Here is a 13,313-nt window from a genome sequence, read left to right as displayed (position 1 = left end):
GATGACGATCTACATTAATGGATCATTTCAGCCTCAGAATGTAATTTCCAAGTGTGAAGTGAAGTGAAAGTCGCTCAGTCCTGTCTGACTCTTTGCGACCCCATGGACTATATAGTCCATGGAATTCTCTAGGCCAGAATACTGGAGTGGGTAGCCTTTCCCTTCTCCAGGGGATCTTCCCAACCCAGGGATTGAACCCAGGTCTCCTGCATTGCAGGCGGATTCTTTACCAGCTGAGCCACAAGGGAAGCCCAAGAATACCGGAGAGGGTAGCCTATCCCTTCTCCAGTGGATCTTCCTGACCCAGGAATTGAACCGGGGTCTCCTGTATTGCAGGCAGATTCTTTACCACTGAGCCACAAGAGAAGCCCATAATTTGCCAAAACAAATTATATTTTGTAATTTACAAAAACAGTATCAAAGTCAGATACCTCAGAGTATGTTTTAGTAAAAACAAGCAAACAAACGAAAAATACAGAAAAAGATTATGACATGGTGCCCAGATTCCTGAGCAGCCACAGAGAGGCAGGAGTACAGAGAATTAACTTCCTGGGGAGTGAAATTTCATCAGTGAGAAATGAAATTAGAAGGACCCAGGAAGCTAAGTTCCTCTTTTTCTCTTTTGTGCACTACACGAAGGTTTTGTTCCTTTCTGCAGTGCTTCCAGGGGAACCCAAACACTGAGCCAGCGCAGAGTGACACAGTGTGTCCTAGCACAGCTCCCTGCTTTTAGACCACAGCCAGTGTGGCGATACATAGCATTACACAGAATCACATCACACACTCTTGTGCCTCATCACCCTCATTCTCTGGGTTGCACAGCCCAGAAGAACTGATAGCACTCTAAGCACTGCCTTGGGCTCTGCTTTTCAGAAAACCTAAGAGAAGGCGCGCTTGAAGCTACTACGATAACAACCGTGAAATCTTTGTCACTATCATGAATAATTTTATTAACATAGTAATTTTTATTTCCCCTTCAAATATTCAGCAATATGGTTTCAGTTTGCATCGTACTTTGATCGGGATGACAAATAAGTCATCCCTCATTCACACAGAACCTTCCAAAAATCCTCCTTTGCATTATTATTACCAATAAGTACAAGAAATACACTTGTGTTTCAGCTATATATTATTCCAAAACCAATCACCCAAAATGAAATGACTTAAGGCAAAGATGAGGGGGGCTTGCCGGCACGGTTCCAAAATCCTGGTGACATCAACTGGGGTCACTCACTTCGCCAAATTTAGCTGTTAGCTGGACCAGACTGGAAGGCCCAAGAAAGCTCCTCTCACATACGTGTGCCCAGCTCCTTCACGCAGTGACTTGCTCTCCCCAAGGCAAGCTGGGGCTTCCTCACAGCAAATTCAGGACAGTCAGACCTCTCACAAGGAGGCTGCCTTCCAAGAGAGAGGAACCCAGTGCCACCAGGCTACAAGCCCCAGATTTCACTGTCAGTAAATTTCATTGTTCAAAGCAAGTCAAAAGACAGAAAACTGACATACCCCCTGGCAACCAGGAAGAGAGAAGAAAGGAGGGTGTGTCCCTGGCAGCCATCTCGGAGACTCTACCACAGTGATGCCCCCACTGGCCTATGGATTTGGATCACCTGGGGACCTTTCAAACCTAGAAGCACCCAGTTCACATCTTAAACCAATTAATTCACAATACAGGAGAGGGTAGAACACGGGTATCCCGTTCTTTTTTTTTTTTAAGTTCCCCACGTGATTCCAATGTGCACACAAGTTTAGAAACACCCAATCCACTACAACTTTTAAAAGATTTAGAAAAGCTGAAGATGCAGACTGGCAATTCTTAGTTGCATGTGATTATGTGTCAATTCACAGCATGCTTTGGCTTTTCCTGGGTTTAAAATTTAAGCCAAACACCCATCACTTCAAAGTACCACAAAGCTACCTTGATACACCAGCCCAGTCTGCCTTGGAAGATGACCAATCTTCTAGCTGGCCTGAAAGTTTAAGACTTTCAGTTTTAAACCCAAGACAGTTGGGGCCCAGCTGGATAGCTGGTCACATTAGCATTGCCTTCCCTCCCTCTGCAAGAAGAGTCATGTTCTTATGAGTTTTGTTTCTGAAGTGCATTCTCAGTGTTAACACCTATGCTTCCTTGAAATTAATGACGTAGGCCAGTGCTGCCTGAACTGTGGTCCATGAACCTGCAAGCATTTGCATCATCTGAGAGCTTGTTAGAAAATGCTGCTGCTGCTAAGTCGCTTCAGTCGTGTCCAACTCCGTGCAACTCCATAGATGGCAGCCCACCAGGCTCCGTTGTCCCTGGGGTTCTCCAGGCAAGAACACTGGAGTGGGTTGCCATTTCCTTCTCCAATGCATGAAAGTGAAAAGTGAAAGTGAAGTCGCTCAGTCATGTCCGACTCTTCTCTACCCCATGGACTACAGCCTATCAGGCTCCTCCGTCCATGGGATTTTCCAGGCAAGAGTTCTGGAGTGGGGTGCCACTGCCTTCTCCTTGTTAGAAATGGGATCTTGAAAAATTCCAACAGTATCTGAGATTAGGGCCTAGAAATCTGTGTTTTGAAAAACAGGAATTTGAGAAACACTGGTCTGGCTTGTCCTGCTTTTATTTCCATCTATCTCTACCATTCCACATGAGGGAAGATCAGTTTCTATTTTTCAGTAGAATTATAAAACACAAACCAGAAAGATTCAATGCTAATTTGCCAGAGATGCCTTGACCAAGGGCAGCCAGTATCTTCAGACATATACATGATAATCACATTTTGGACATAGTGTTTGCCAGCCATTTATCTGAGGGGCTGTATAAAAATTGTTTATATTAACAATAGAGGCTGGGGTCTGGAATGAGGGGTGTGCTGAGCACAGATGTTTGAAGTTGGCAAAGCTCTTCTCTTTTAGAACACATCAAAACTGTCGGTTACAAGTCAGGTGATAATTTTTTCTCCAACCCGAAAGGAAAAAAAATCTTTCCCTTAAAGTTAAGCAGAAAACCAACCTTATCTGGGACTGGATGCTTGGTTTTCAATTTGAATTTACAGTAAAAATCATTTAGGTTTCAGTAGTTTAGAAAGTAGGTTCTGTTGAATTATCTTGAACTAAAGTTATTTAGGAACAATGCAAGTTCTGCTGGGCAAATTAACACCCTAAAATGTTAACCACTTTGAAACAAAAGGAGATTTGTTGAAGGACTAACCTGTTTATATTCAACTGATTTTAACAAGTGTCTATGAATTTTACCTGTACATGAGGAAACTCTCATCCAATTCGCTCTGCTGGTACTACTACTGCATGAACTGAAAGTATAACAAAGATATTTCATAAAGCACTCACACTGCGGTTCAGACCTTTTACAATTCAGACCAGTCTCCCTGAATACAGAACAAAAATTTTAGTAGTATTTCTTTACCAGTCAATTAACATATAGCTTGATCCTCAATACACTGAAGCAAATGCAATTTTAAAATCCCTTTTGAAAACTCACCTTTGATAAAGTATGGCTTTTATTTATATTGTGTTTTACAAACGTCATATTTAAATTAAAAAAAGAAATGAGCAGTTAACCAATCCCCCTCCCCCCACAAAATAATCTAATCCAAGTTATCCTGGTTAGAGATCTGGGGAGGAAATTGTTCCTTCAGTATTTCTGAACTGCTACAGGCAAAACCACCCTCTTGCTGCACTGCAGGCCTGGCAGGAGGTGTCTGAGATGCCCCACCCACACATTCTGTGGGCAGCAAAAACACCGAATAACACCTTTCACAAAGATGAAAAACACAATAGATTTGAAAAACACATTTTCTCAGCAACAAACTCACTCTTCCGTGTTATAGTCACAGGACCAGTCTGTGAGATTTTACTTTCCCAAAGTAAATTTAAACACATAAAATTATTTGTGTAAATAACCATAAGCAGATTTCAATCAATGATGTAACCTGTATCGGAAGACTCCTATGAATTTCATAAATGACTTCACTGCAGTGAAACATCTCTGAGAAAGTGTAAATACGTCATTCCATCTTTAAAGAGGTTCAAGTGACTCCTATATTCTTTCCCTTTTTAGGAGAAACATCCAGGAACACAACTGACTGAATCACAGCACTGTAGAACTGGGAAACGAAGAGATCCTTCTATCGCTTCCTCCACTTCCCCACTGCAAAAGCACAGTTCACAGTGAACACAGTGCCTGTCGCTTTCTCAGCAATGCTGTTACAACCCTTCCCTGGGCTTTGTCTCTTGGCCAGTGGCCAGTACCACAATGGAGTCCTAGAGATCAGAAGGGTGGCACAAGGCTAACTGAGTGGGATCAGTCATCAGTGTAAGTCTGTAGAGAACACAGGTCCCAACAGGGAAGCTAAACCTGCCCATCAAACCCAAGGAGAAAAACTCAGAATCATGACTAAAGCCCGGTCCACAAGGGTGGTGAACTTGACAGACCTCTGCACGGGGACAATGGGAGAGGCTGGAAGGACAGATTATGGCCCAAGACAGCCTGACTTAATGTAAACACAACTGTTCACTGGAGTCTTAGGTTGCATTCATAAAATGAGTAGTGATCACTACCTACCTTATAGAGTTGTTACGAAAATCAAAAGAGAGAATTCAAAGTGAACCTGATTTGTGAAAGTGAAAGTCACTCAGTCGTGTCTGACTCTTTGTGACCCCAGGGACTATTCAGTCCGTGGAATTCTCCAGGCCAGAATACTGGATTGGGTAGCCTTTCCCTTCTCCAGGGGATCTTCTCAACCCTGGGATCAAACCCAGGTCTCCCTCATTGCAGGCAGATTCTTTACCAGCTGAGCCACCAGAGAAGCCCAAGAATACTAGAGTCATAGCCTATCCCTTCTCCAGTTGATCTTCCAGACCCAGGAATTGAACTGGGGTCTCCTGCATTGCAGATGGAATCTATACCAACTGGGTTATCAGGGAAGCCTGAACGTGTTTGTACATTGTAAATATATCTACAAATACCATGACTATTACTAAGACAGCCTGGGACCTGGGACACTTTACCTGCTTGCACCTGGACAAAGGGCTTCTCCCGCAGCAGAATACAAAGAAACTCTAAGGGACTAAAAATAACTGGCTTGTGCAGTCAGAGAAAATCATAAACAGTAAGGTACAAACGCCACAAACCAACTGCTATTTCTGAGGCGGGAGGAACAAAAACAGCACACTGGGCATGATGCCTGCACAAAGCACCACCAAGGGTGTGGGCAGGCCACGTAAGTCACCCGACCAGCCCAAGCCATGGACCTGCCGCCCTCCCTCACCCCGCTTAAGGAACCAGCCCATCCTCCTGGGGAGCCAGCAAGGGCACCTGTTACTTGTTTTCATTCCCTTGTGCTGCAGCATGAACCACAATAAAGCCTTGCTTGAAATTCTCATCTGGCCTCTTCTCAATTTCTATTGACTAGAGAGTCCAAGGACCCAGATCGGTAACATTACTATGTTCACACCAATCTTGCCAGGGCTGGGCAGAAGTGGGGGTGTGGAGGTCTGGACCAGAAGTAATCCTGTGAATATGTGAATTGTCATTGTTGGTTTATTTGTCTGCCTTCCTAACTAGACTGATTTCCTTGAAAGCAGGGGCTGTGTCTTAGTCATCACTGCATCTCCATTTACATAGTAAGACATTCAATCACAGTTTATGAAATGCTGAATGAATAAATTCTGAATCCTCACTGTTATTCAGACTCCTGGCTCGCCAAGAATTATGTACAGTGGAATACTACATGGCATAATGTGAGGAATGAGACAGCAAATGCCTACATGCCCAGGAAATATTTCCTTTGGCAAAAATGCCTACTACCTCACTGCCAGAGCACAGGCGCCTCTGGATAAGGAGCCTTGATTCTCAGAATTAGAAGCATTTCCTTGAAGTTGGTCAATAAAGAAGGCATTGACAATTAAACGTCTTAGAAAAAAAGAATATCTAAACTGTGAAAGTCACCCAGTCATATCCGATTCTTTGTGACCCCATGGAATTCTCTTTACCAGCTGAGCCACCAGAGAAGCCCAAGAATACTGGAGTTGGTAGCCTATCTCTTCTGCAGTGGATCTTTCCAACCCAGGAACTGAACTGGGGTCTCCAGTATTGCAGATGGGAGAAGGCAACGGCACCCCACTCCAGTACTCTTGCCTGGAAAATCCCATGGACAGAGGAGCCTGGTGGGCTGCAGTCCATGGGGTCGCTGAGGGTCGGACACGACTGAGCAACTTCACTTTCACCTTTCACTTTCAGGCATTGGAGAAGGAAATGGCAACCCACTCCAGTGTCCTTGCCTGGAGAATCCCAGGGACGGCGGAGCCTGGTGGGCTGCCGTCTCTGGGGTCGCACAGAGTCGGACACGACTGAAGCGACTTAGCAGCAGCAGCAGCAGCAGCAGCAGCAGCATTGCAGGCAGATTCTTTACCAATGGAGCTATCAGGGAAGCCCAATACCTAGACTTTACAGCGACCCTATTTTATGCCGGGCACTGTGCTTAGAAGCTTCACATCATTGCCTTCTTTAAAACTCACAATGACAACATAAGGGAGGTTTTGTTATTTTCTGCATTTGACAGATGAAAAAAACTGAGTCTTTGAGAACTGACCCCCCTAGCTATTTGCGTTAGAGCCTGAAATGAATTCCAGTTGATTTTATTCCAAAGTTTACATTCTTAAGCAATACTGTATCCAGCTGTCCAAGGAAAGAGAGGACTTTGTGTGTTTATCTTTAGTGAGAAGGGGATGGTCTCATCCTGATCATCTTAAAGCCAAACAAAAAGGGGAAATTTTCCTCCTCCCTCCTTCTTTTGACAATCCCTGTGCAATGTCCCTTAAGCCAGTCTCTGCTTGGACCAGAGATACACCAGTGAATAGACACAAGGGCATCGCCAAAAGGAAGGAGACGGATAAGTAAAGAGACACGAACTGCAATGTGCAAGGGTGGTGGCTGGGGAACTAGATGGCAGCAGTGATGGAACGGTGGCATGGGAGAACCTTGTCGGCACAAGTGTAGTCAGGGAGGTCAGCTCAAGCCTGGATTTGGAGGGTACTGTGGGGGGCAGTGCTGCTCAGGAGGCTCCGCAGGACGATGGGATGGGGTATCTGAGATGGGCAGGCCTCAAAGGACAGCACAGCTTGGGGTCTTGTGGACCTGGGGCAAAGAAGAAGATTGTGGCCAGCCCCAAGGTAGGTAGCTGGTGATTATCAATATGCCTATAATATACACTGGACTTGACACCAAATCTGTGGCTCCATTGGTAACAACTCCCTTGCCTTTCCTTTGGTTCAGCCTCTGGGTCCTCTCTCCTCTTTCTGATTTCACCTGTCCCTGCGCCAACAAGCTCCGCTGCATTCCTGGCTGAGTACCTGTGCCAGCTCCGTGCTTCTGCATTGGCCTCCCTGACCCTCAGGGCTCTCCCGGCCAGCCTTTTCCTTTACTCTCTAGTCTGTGCCATCTGGGGCTGCTCTGAATAGCTCTGGGTACCACATGGAACAGTGGCTCCAAGACTCTAGGTCACATCTTCCTAAAGGGTTGGCATCTCCATTAGACTTGCTTCAGCCTCAGGAGGAACTGGAAAGGACACAGCCTCAACTTTTGGACACTGGTAGGGTCATCCAGGACATTTCCTCCATGGTCCCTCGATTTCTCCACCTCTGCACTGTTGATGCATCCTTCTGGTATCTATTCAACCAATATTTATGGATAACCTATTCTACTTTACCCTCCTCTGAGGATTAAAAAGACAAAATTCCTCTGGCCCCAGGGAATTCACAATCTGACAGTGACAACTTAAGTGAAGGAATTTGGACTATACCATCTACAGGCTTATACTTTCCACACTTAAGTCTCTTGCTGCAGATTGTCCTTCAAGGTTCACACTCAAACCAACTCCCTACCTGACATGTACACCTGACTGTCTAACAGAATTTCAAAATTAATATACTTAAAATACGATTTTTTCCATTCGCTGTAAACAGCATCAATATCCTCACAGTCAAATAAAAAAAAAAAAAATGCAGGTGTCACTTTTGACTCCTCTCTTTCCCTAACACCCATCTCTAATCCATCAATAGGCCCCGTCCATTCTACCTTCAACATGTGTCCCGAATCCATCGACTTCTCTTCAAGTCCATGCTCATGGCACTGATTCCCCCTGGGCTGCTGCTGACCCACAGAGCCCTGACCGCCAATCTCAAAACGGTGCTCTTCCTCCAGGCCTTCAAAGCCCTGTGACAAGGACATTTCCTGACGAGGGAGCAAGAACTAGATTTTGACCTCCACCTGACCTCCAGGCTAGTGCCCGATGCAGTAAGTAACATGCAGAAGCACAGTTGCACCCACGCCATCTCCTCTCCTTTCTTACTACAGTGGCCTCTGAAGTGCCCTTCCCATCGTCTATTCTCCACACAGCCACAGAGGAGCCTTTGAAAACCTTAAATCCAATGTTATTTCACTCTCTCCTTAAAACCCTTCAGTCTTTAGCTTGACCTACAAGGCTCTGCAAGATCTGGTTCCAGACCACCTGTCTGATCTGCTGGCCAACCCTGACTCTGCCTACCCTCCTCATCCTGAGAACATCAGCCTCCCTTTGCCAGACTGAGGTGTCTACTTCTGTTCTTTCCTACCTTTCCAACACAGAACACGGTTAGTCTTAATGTTTAATTCATCATTTACTTTCGTTAGTTGCATGCGTGGCCTGTCACCTTTCATTATATACAAGTTATTTTTAACAATGTAACAAGTAGACCTGGCCCTACCAGTCAAAACCTAGGTGAGACCCTGCCACTGACTCACCCCTAAGGAACCACATGGTCACCTGGCTTCTCCCCATCTAAGGTAACCACAAGTACAAATCTCAGAGTCTTATTGTCTTGCTTTCGTATTTTCATAAATTTCCTATTTTTGTATATGCATCTACATATAGTCCTAAGTGGTAGGGTTTTTTGTTAATTTTCAACATTATGAGATTGTCTTGCTGTATGTAATCTTTCAGCCAATTTTCACTTAATATTATATAGCTTGTATGCAATCATATTGTTATGTGTCACCCAGTTAATCCATTTTGACTGCTGTATAATATTCCTCTTAGTGAAAATATTACAATGTTTATCTATTCCTTGGTGATGGGCATCGGAGTTCTCTCCAGACTTTCATTAAAACCAGACTGTTATGAATGTTCATATACATGTCTCCTGTTGAACAAATCCAAGAGTTTTTAATATATATAAATCTAGGAGTGAGTTGAACAATTGGATCACAGGTGTACAAATGTTCAAATTAGGGCACAATGCCAAACATTTCCCAAAGTCATTGTGCCAGTTTAAATTCCCATCAGCAATGTTGGAAGGTCCTGTGGATCTACATCCTCTTAAATCACTTGATATTTTCAAACTTCTTAATTCAAGGCCAACCAAATGGGTTGAGTATCCCATGACTTTGATTTGCATTCCCGTAATTACTAAAGTTAATAACTAGTACACATTCACTAGCTATTTGTACTTCCTTTCCTCAGTGCTTTAAGGTCTCAGCCTGAAAGTTCCCACCGCAAAGAGAATGTCCCTCTCTATTCTTGACGTGAAGGTCGCCACTCCCTAGTACAAATTCTGTTCTCTTTCCTTTGTGGCATCTACCACTGCCTGAAGTTATCCAGTCTATCTGCTGAATATATTGTCTGTTTCCCTTAACTAAAATACAGACTCCAAAGGATTTTGGTTGCCTTGTTCACTCATCCATCTCAGATAGATGGGCAAATATCTAAGGACACAGATATATAATAGATTAAGAGTTGTGATCCAGAGTCTGATGTTCTGTGTTCCAATCGCAGCTCTCCCACTTAATAGTTGTGTGATCATGAACAAATTCTTTAAATCTTCCGTTCCTATGTCACGTGTAAAAAATAATAGTAGTCATTATTTCATGGGGTTGTTACGAGATTTAAATGAGTGAATACTTGTAAAGTTCTTAGAACAATACCACAAACACAGTGAGTGCTTGATAAATGGTTAACATGATTAATGTGTGATTATCAGGCCTCCAAGGAGTGAGAGCATAGAAGCACCCAACTAGCCTGGATCTAAGACACTCCCTCTTCTTCCTCATGTCCTGCAGATGTCCACTCCTGCAGCCTAGAGGAAAGCAGAGAGGTTCTCAGGAAAAAGCTGGGGGGCAGTTTATTTTTGAGAAAATGGTCTGGTCATTGAATACAGGAAGAAGTGCGCAGAGTGCGTGCTCAACAATGCTTGATGAATAAATGCTTCATAAACCATCAACCCATCACCCTATCACTCCAGCAGTACATTACAGTCACAACATTCCCGCCTCCCTCCCTGCCTTATGGTTCAAATTTTTGAAGAGAGAAAAGGAAACTTAGAAAGGAGGATGATAAAGAAAGAAAAGTAGGCTGCATCAGGAGAGAGGGGAGCAGGGAACTCAGTCAAGGGAGAAGGGAGGAGAGGTGGAAGAGAAGGAAGGGCGATGGGAAATTTCAGGTCGCACTGTGGCATCTGCGACTAGCCTAGAACCTGAACATGCCGAAAATAAGAACATAAGGGAGTCTCTCCACCACCCACCCACCCAGGGGAATGTTTCTTTTTAACTTATGAGTGGAGGCAGGGAAAAGATAAAGCAGAGAAGGCCTGGGAGGGTGAACGGGAGTAGAAGACCAAGGCAAACTTCCTTTCACCATCTTGGCTGGGAGAGGAGGGTCCCATTAAATCTGTGCCCCACCACCCCACCCCAGCCCCTGGCAAGGCCACCTTGGTCTCCAGCTTACCGTGTTCTGCAACCGACAGCCCCGCTCCATTTGGCACCTTCCTCTTCTCACGGGGATAAATGCGGCCTCGGTTAAATGTACCAGGAGGCTAAACCCGAGTGAGACTCCATTGAGAATTCCAGCAGGTTCACCTGGAGAAACTGTTTCCATCTGAGAAGAAATCAGGAGTCCTGGGCAGAAACCAGCTGCCTCTCCGGTCCTCAAACTCCGGGACAGCTCGCCGCCTGGGAGAGCCCCGCGCCCCTCCCCGCTCCTCCTCTCCGGGGTCTCCGAGCACCCCCGGGGGAGTCCTGGCGCGCCGAGCGGCCCGGCCGGGTCCCTGCCGCCCAGTGGCGGCTGTTTGGGGTCCACCCTCCGGAGCCCAGCTTCCCCGCGCCCGGCCCTGCTTCAGCACCGACCTTGCTGGACGCTGAAACCGCTCGCAGAACGCCCTGCCGGGACGGGGGACTCCCTCTCTCTCCGTCCCTGCCTGGCAGGGCCGAGCCCGGACGGCGGGGGGCCGGGAATGCTCAGGGTATTGCCGACCTTGAGGCTACCGAGGGGTGTGCATGCGCCGAAAACAACACACGCGCGCGCACACACACACACCTCGCTTGACAGTTCCCTCCCGAGGAAAAGGAACTGTCCAGAGCAGCACGGGGGAGGGTACGCCACGCTGAAATAGGACAGCCAACATGATTCCTCAAACCAAATTTGGGATGGTTTTAAAATATCTGGATTTCAGCCGCTCGACTTCAAGTCGGGGAACAAACCCCCTCTTGTGTATTTCAAGGCCGGATTTCAAGGGTTAACCAAAGCTCGAAGGGAAAGAGAAGGGGGTGGAGAGATCCCCGGTGGAGGGTTGCCAGGCCCAGGTGAGAAGCGTGTCTCCGTTTCCCTTCCCAGCCGGTTCGCCATCACGCCCTCCCCGCCAATAGCTGCTTCCCGGAGCTACCCGGAGTGGCGAGGGTTAAGGCGGCAGGCCCGCCGCGCAGGCTTCCCCGGCCGGGAGCGCGCGCCGCAGGCGGAGGGTGGGGAGCGGAGAGCCGGGGATCTCCCGCCCGCCCCCTGAGCAGGGCGCTTCCCGCCCAGCTCTATTTATAGCTCGCTTCCAGCGGCGGCGGGGAGCTCACCCAGCCGCGCTCAGCCTTTGGAGCTGGGAGAGCCTTCCACAGACAGGCTGTTTTCCTGAATTCTGTGAATGGCATAATGTCTCTAGCCTTCGAAATCTTGATTGCTACTGTTCAGTATGTCTTCACACGTTTCCATTTCCAATTTTATTTATTTTTAAGAGAGCCAAGAGGATTTTGATACAGTTGAATTGCAGGCAGGCAGTTTATCATGCTGGAGACCTTTTGTTATCAGCTGCCTAGGAAAAAAAAAAAATTCCTCCGTGGATTTACAGGCTTCAGGCTCATTTCATATTTTCTGCAACACTCAACCTGTCTGGGTTTTTAATCAGTCACATGGTCATCACAGGTTCGAAGTGACTTCAAGGACAATGAAGAATCATATCCTTTGCTATCTGATTGCCTTCTTACCAGGGGTCTCAGAGCTGGCTGTCAGCATAATACACACCTCTGGCTGGTTTCTGGGTCAAAGCCCACAGTGACACCCCTCCCCCTATTAAAAAACAGGCCAGTTACGGTGTCATATATGGGTTCTTGGCCCCAGTGGATACTGACCCAGGAGAAAACAACATCTGAGTCCCACCTTATCATAGCATGGAGCACAGTGCACCAGTCTGGAAGGCCCTAAACTGATAGCTGCCTTCCAAGCCCCTTCTTTCCAGTACTCCTTCCCAAAACAGTTCTTGAGCCCCCGGGGCTGTGCAACTCCCCGGAGGACTCCTAGGTGCTTCAGAGGAGCATTAAACATGTGCCCTCACAGACCTTAACTAGAAGGGCTCTGTCGGTCCACTAGGTGTGGGGGGAGCGTGGACCCCATCACAGGGCACTCCTCCAGGTCTGACTGGAGGTGCTAAGCCCATCCAGCCTCACCTCTTCTTCCCTTTCACTTTCAGGGTTTTTCCTTTAAAACTCATCCCCAAATAGTAAGAGGTTACTATTTATTTCACTGTATTTAATCAGAACAATCCTAAAATAGGGCATATAATTAATTTTGCAGTTATCTGTAGGCTGAGGGGAAACTCTTGCTTTAAGTGTTTGTTTTTGCTGAAACACTTTTTCCTGTATTCACTTTCCTGCCTTACTTAGAACAGAGAGGGTACTGGATGTATTATTTCTGGGATGAGTCAGGACCCAGGAGTGAATCTGGGAAATGTAAGAGAAGGGCTCCAGAATATCAGTCTTGAGTTCAACCTCTTGTTGAATTTATTTTGTGTGCTGCACTTCCTTATCTGTAAAATATGAATAATAGTGATAGTAAATACTCTGAGGTTCTAGTGAGTTTTCACGTGCTAATCTACTTACATTGCTTAGACCAGTGCCTTGCTTAGACCAGAGCCTGGCCTGTGATAAAGCTCCATAGACATAATATATGTCTTACATAATATATGTACTGGAGTTGATTTGGTTGAATTTGTACACACAAAGAGGCATTTTGTCTTTGTAAATCCAT

At 46.1% G+C, this 13,313-nt stretch overlaps 1 protein-coding gene and 1 pseudogene across 3 annotated transcripts in view; both read right to left on the bottom strand.

Annotated features, from left to right (window-relative positions):
- Nucleotides 1-10,842, bottom strand: part of KCNN2 (potassium calcium-activated channel subfamily N member 2) — a 495,496-nt gene extending 484,654 nt beyond the window's left edge. For all 3 annotated transcript variants that reach the window (XM_059890244.1, XM_059890246.1, XM_024997305.2), the window contains exon 1: nt 10,755-10,842. The gene's annotated coding sequence lies outside the window, so the exon portion shown is untranslated. The remainder of the gene's footprint in view (nt 1-10,754) is intronic.
- LOC132346323 (E3 ubiquitin-protein ligase RNF138-like) overlaps nt 1-10,844 on the bottom strand; it is a 70,225-nt pseudogene extending 59,381 nt beyond the window's left edge.
- Between the last annotated feature and the right edge of the window lie 2,469 nt (nt 10,845-13,313).

This window comes from Bos taurus, chromosome 10 (assembly GCF_002263795.3).
Source record: "Bos taurus isolate L1 Dominette 01449 registration number 42190680 breed Hereford chromosome 10, ARS-UCD2.0, whole genome shotgun sequence".
Taxonomy (NCBI): Eukaryota; Metazoa; Chordata; class Mammalia; order Artiodactyla; family Bovidae; genus Bos; species Bos taurus.
The sequence above is the reverse complement of the archived record's forward strand: the minus strand, read 5'-3'. Positions and strand labels throughout refer to the sequence as shown.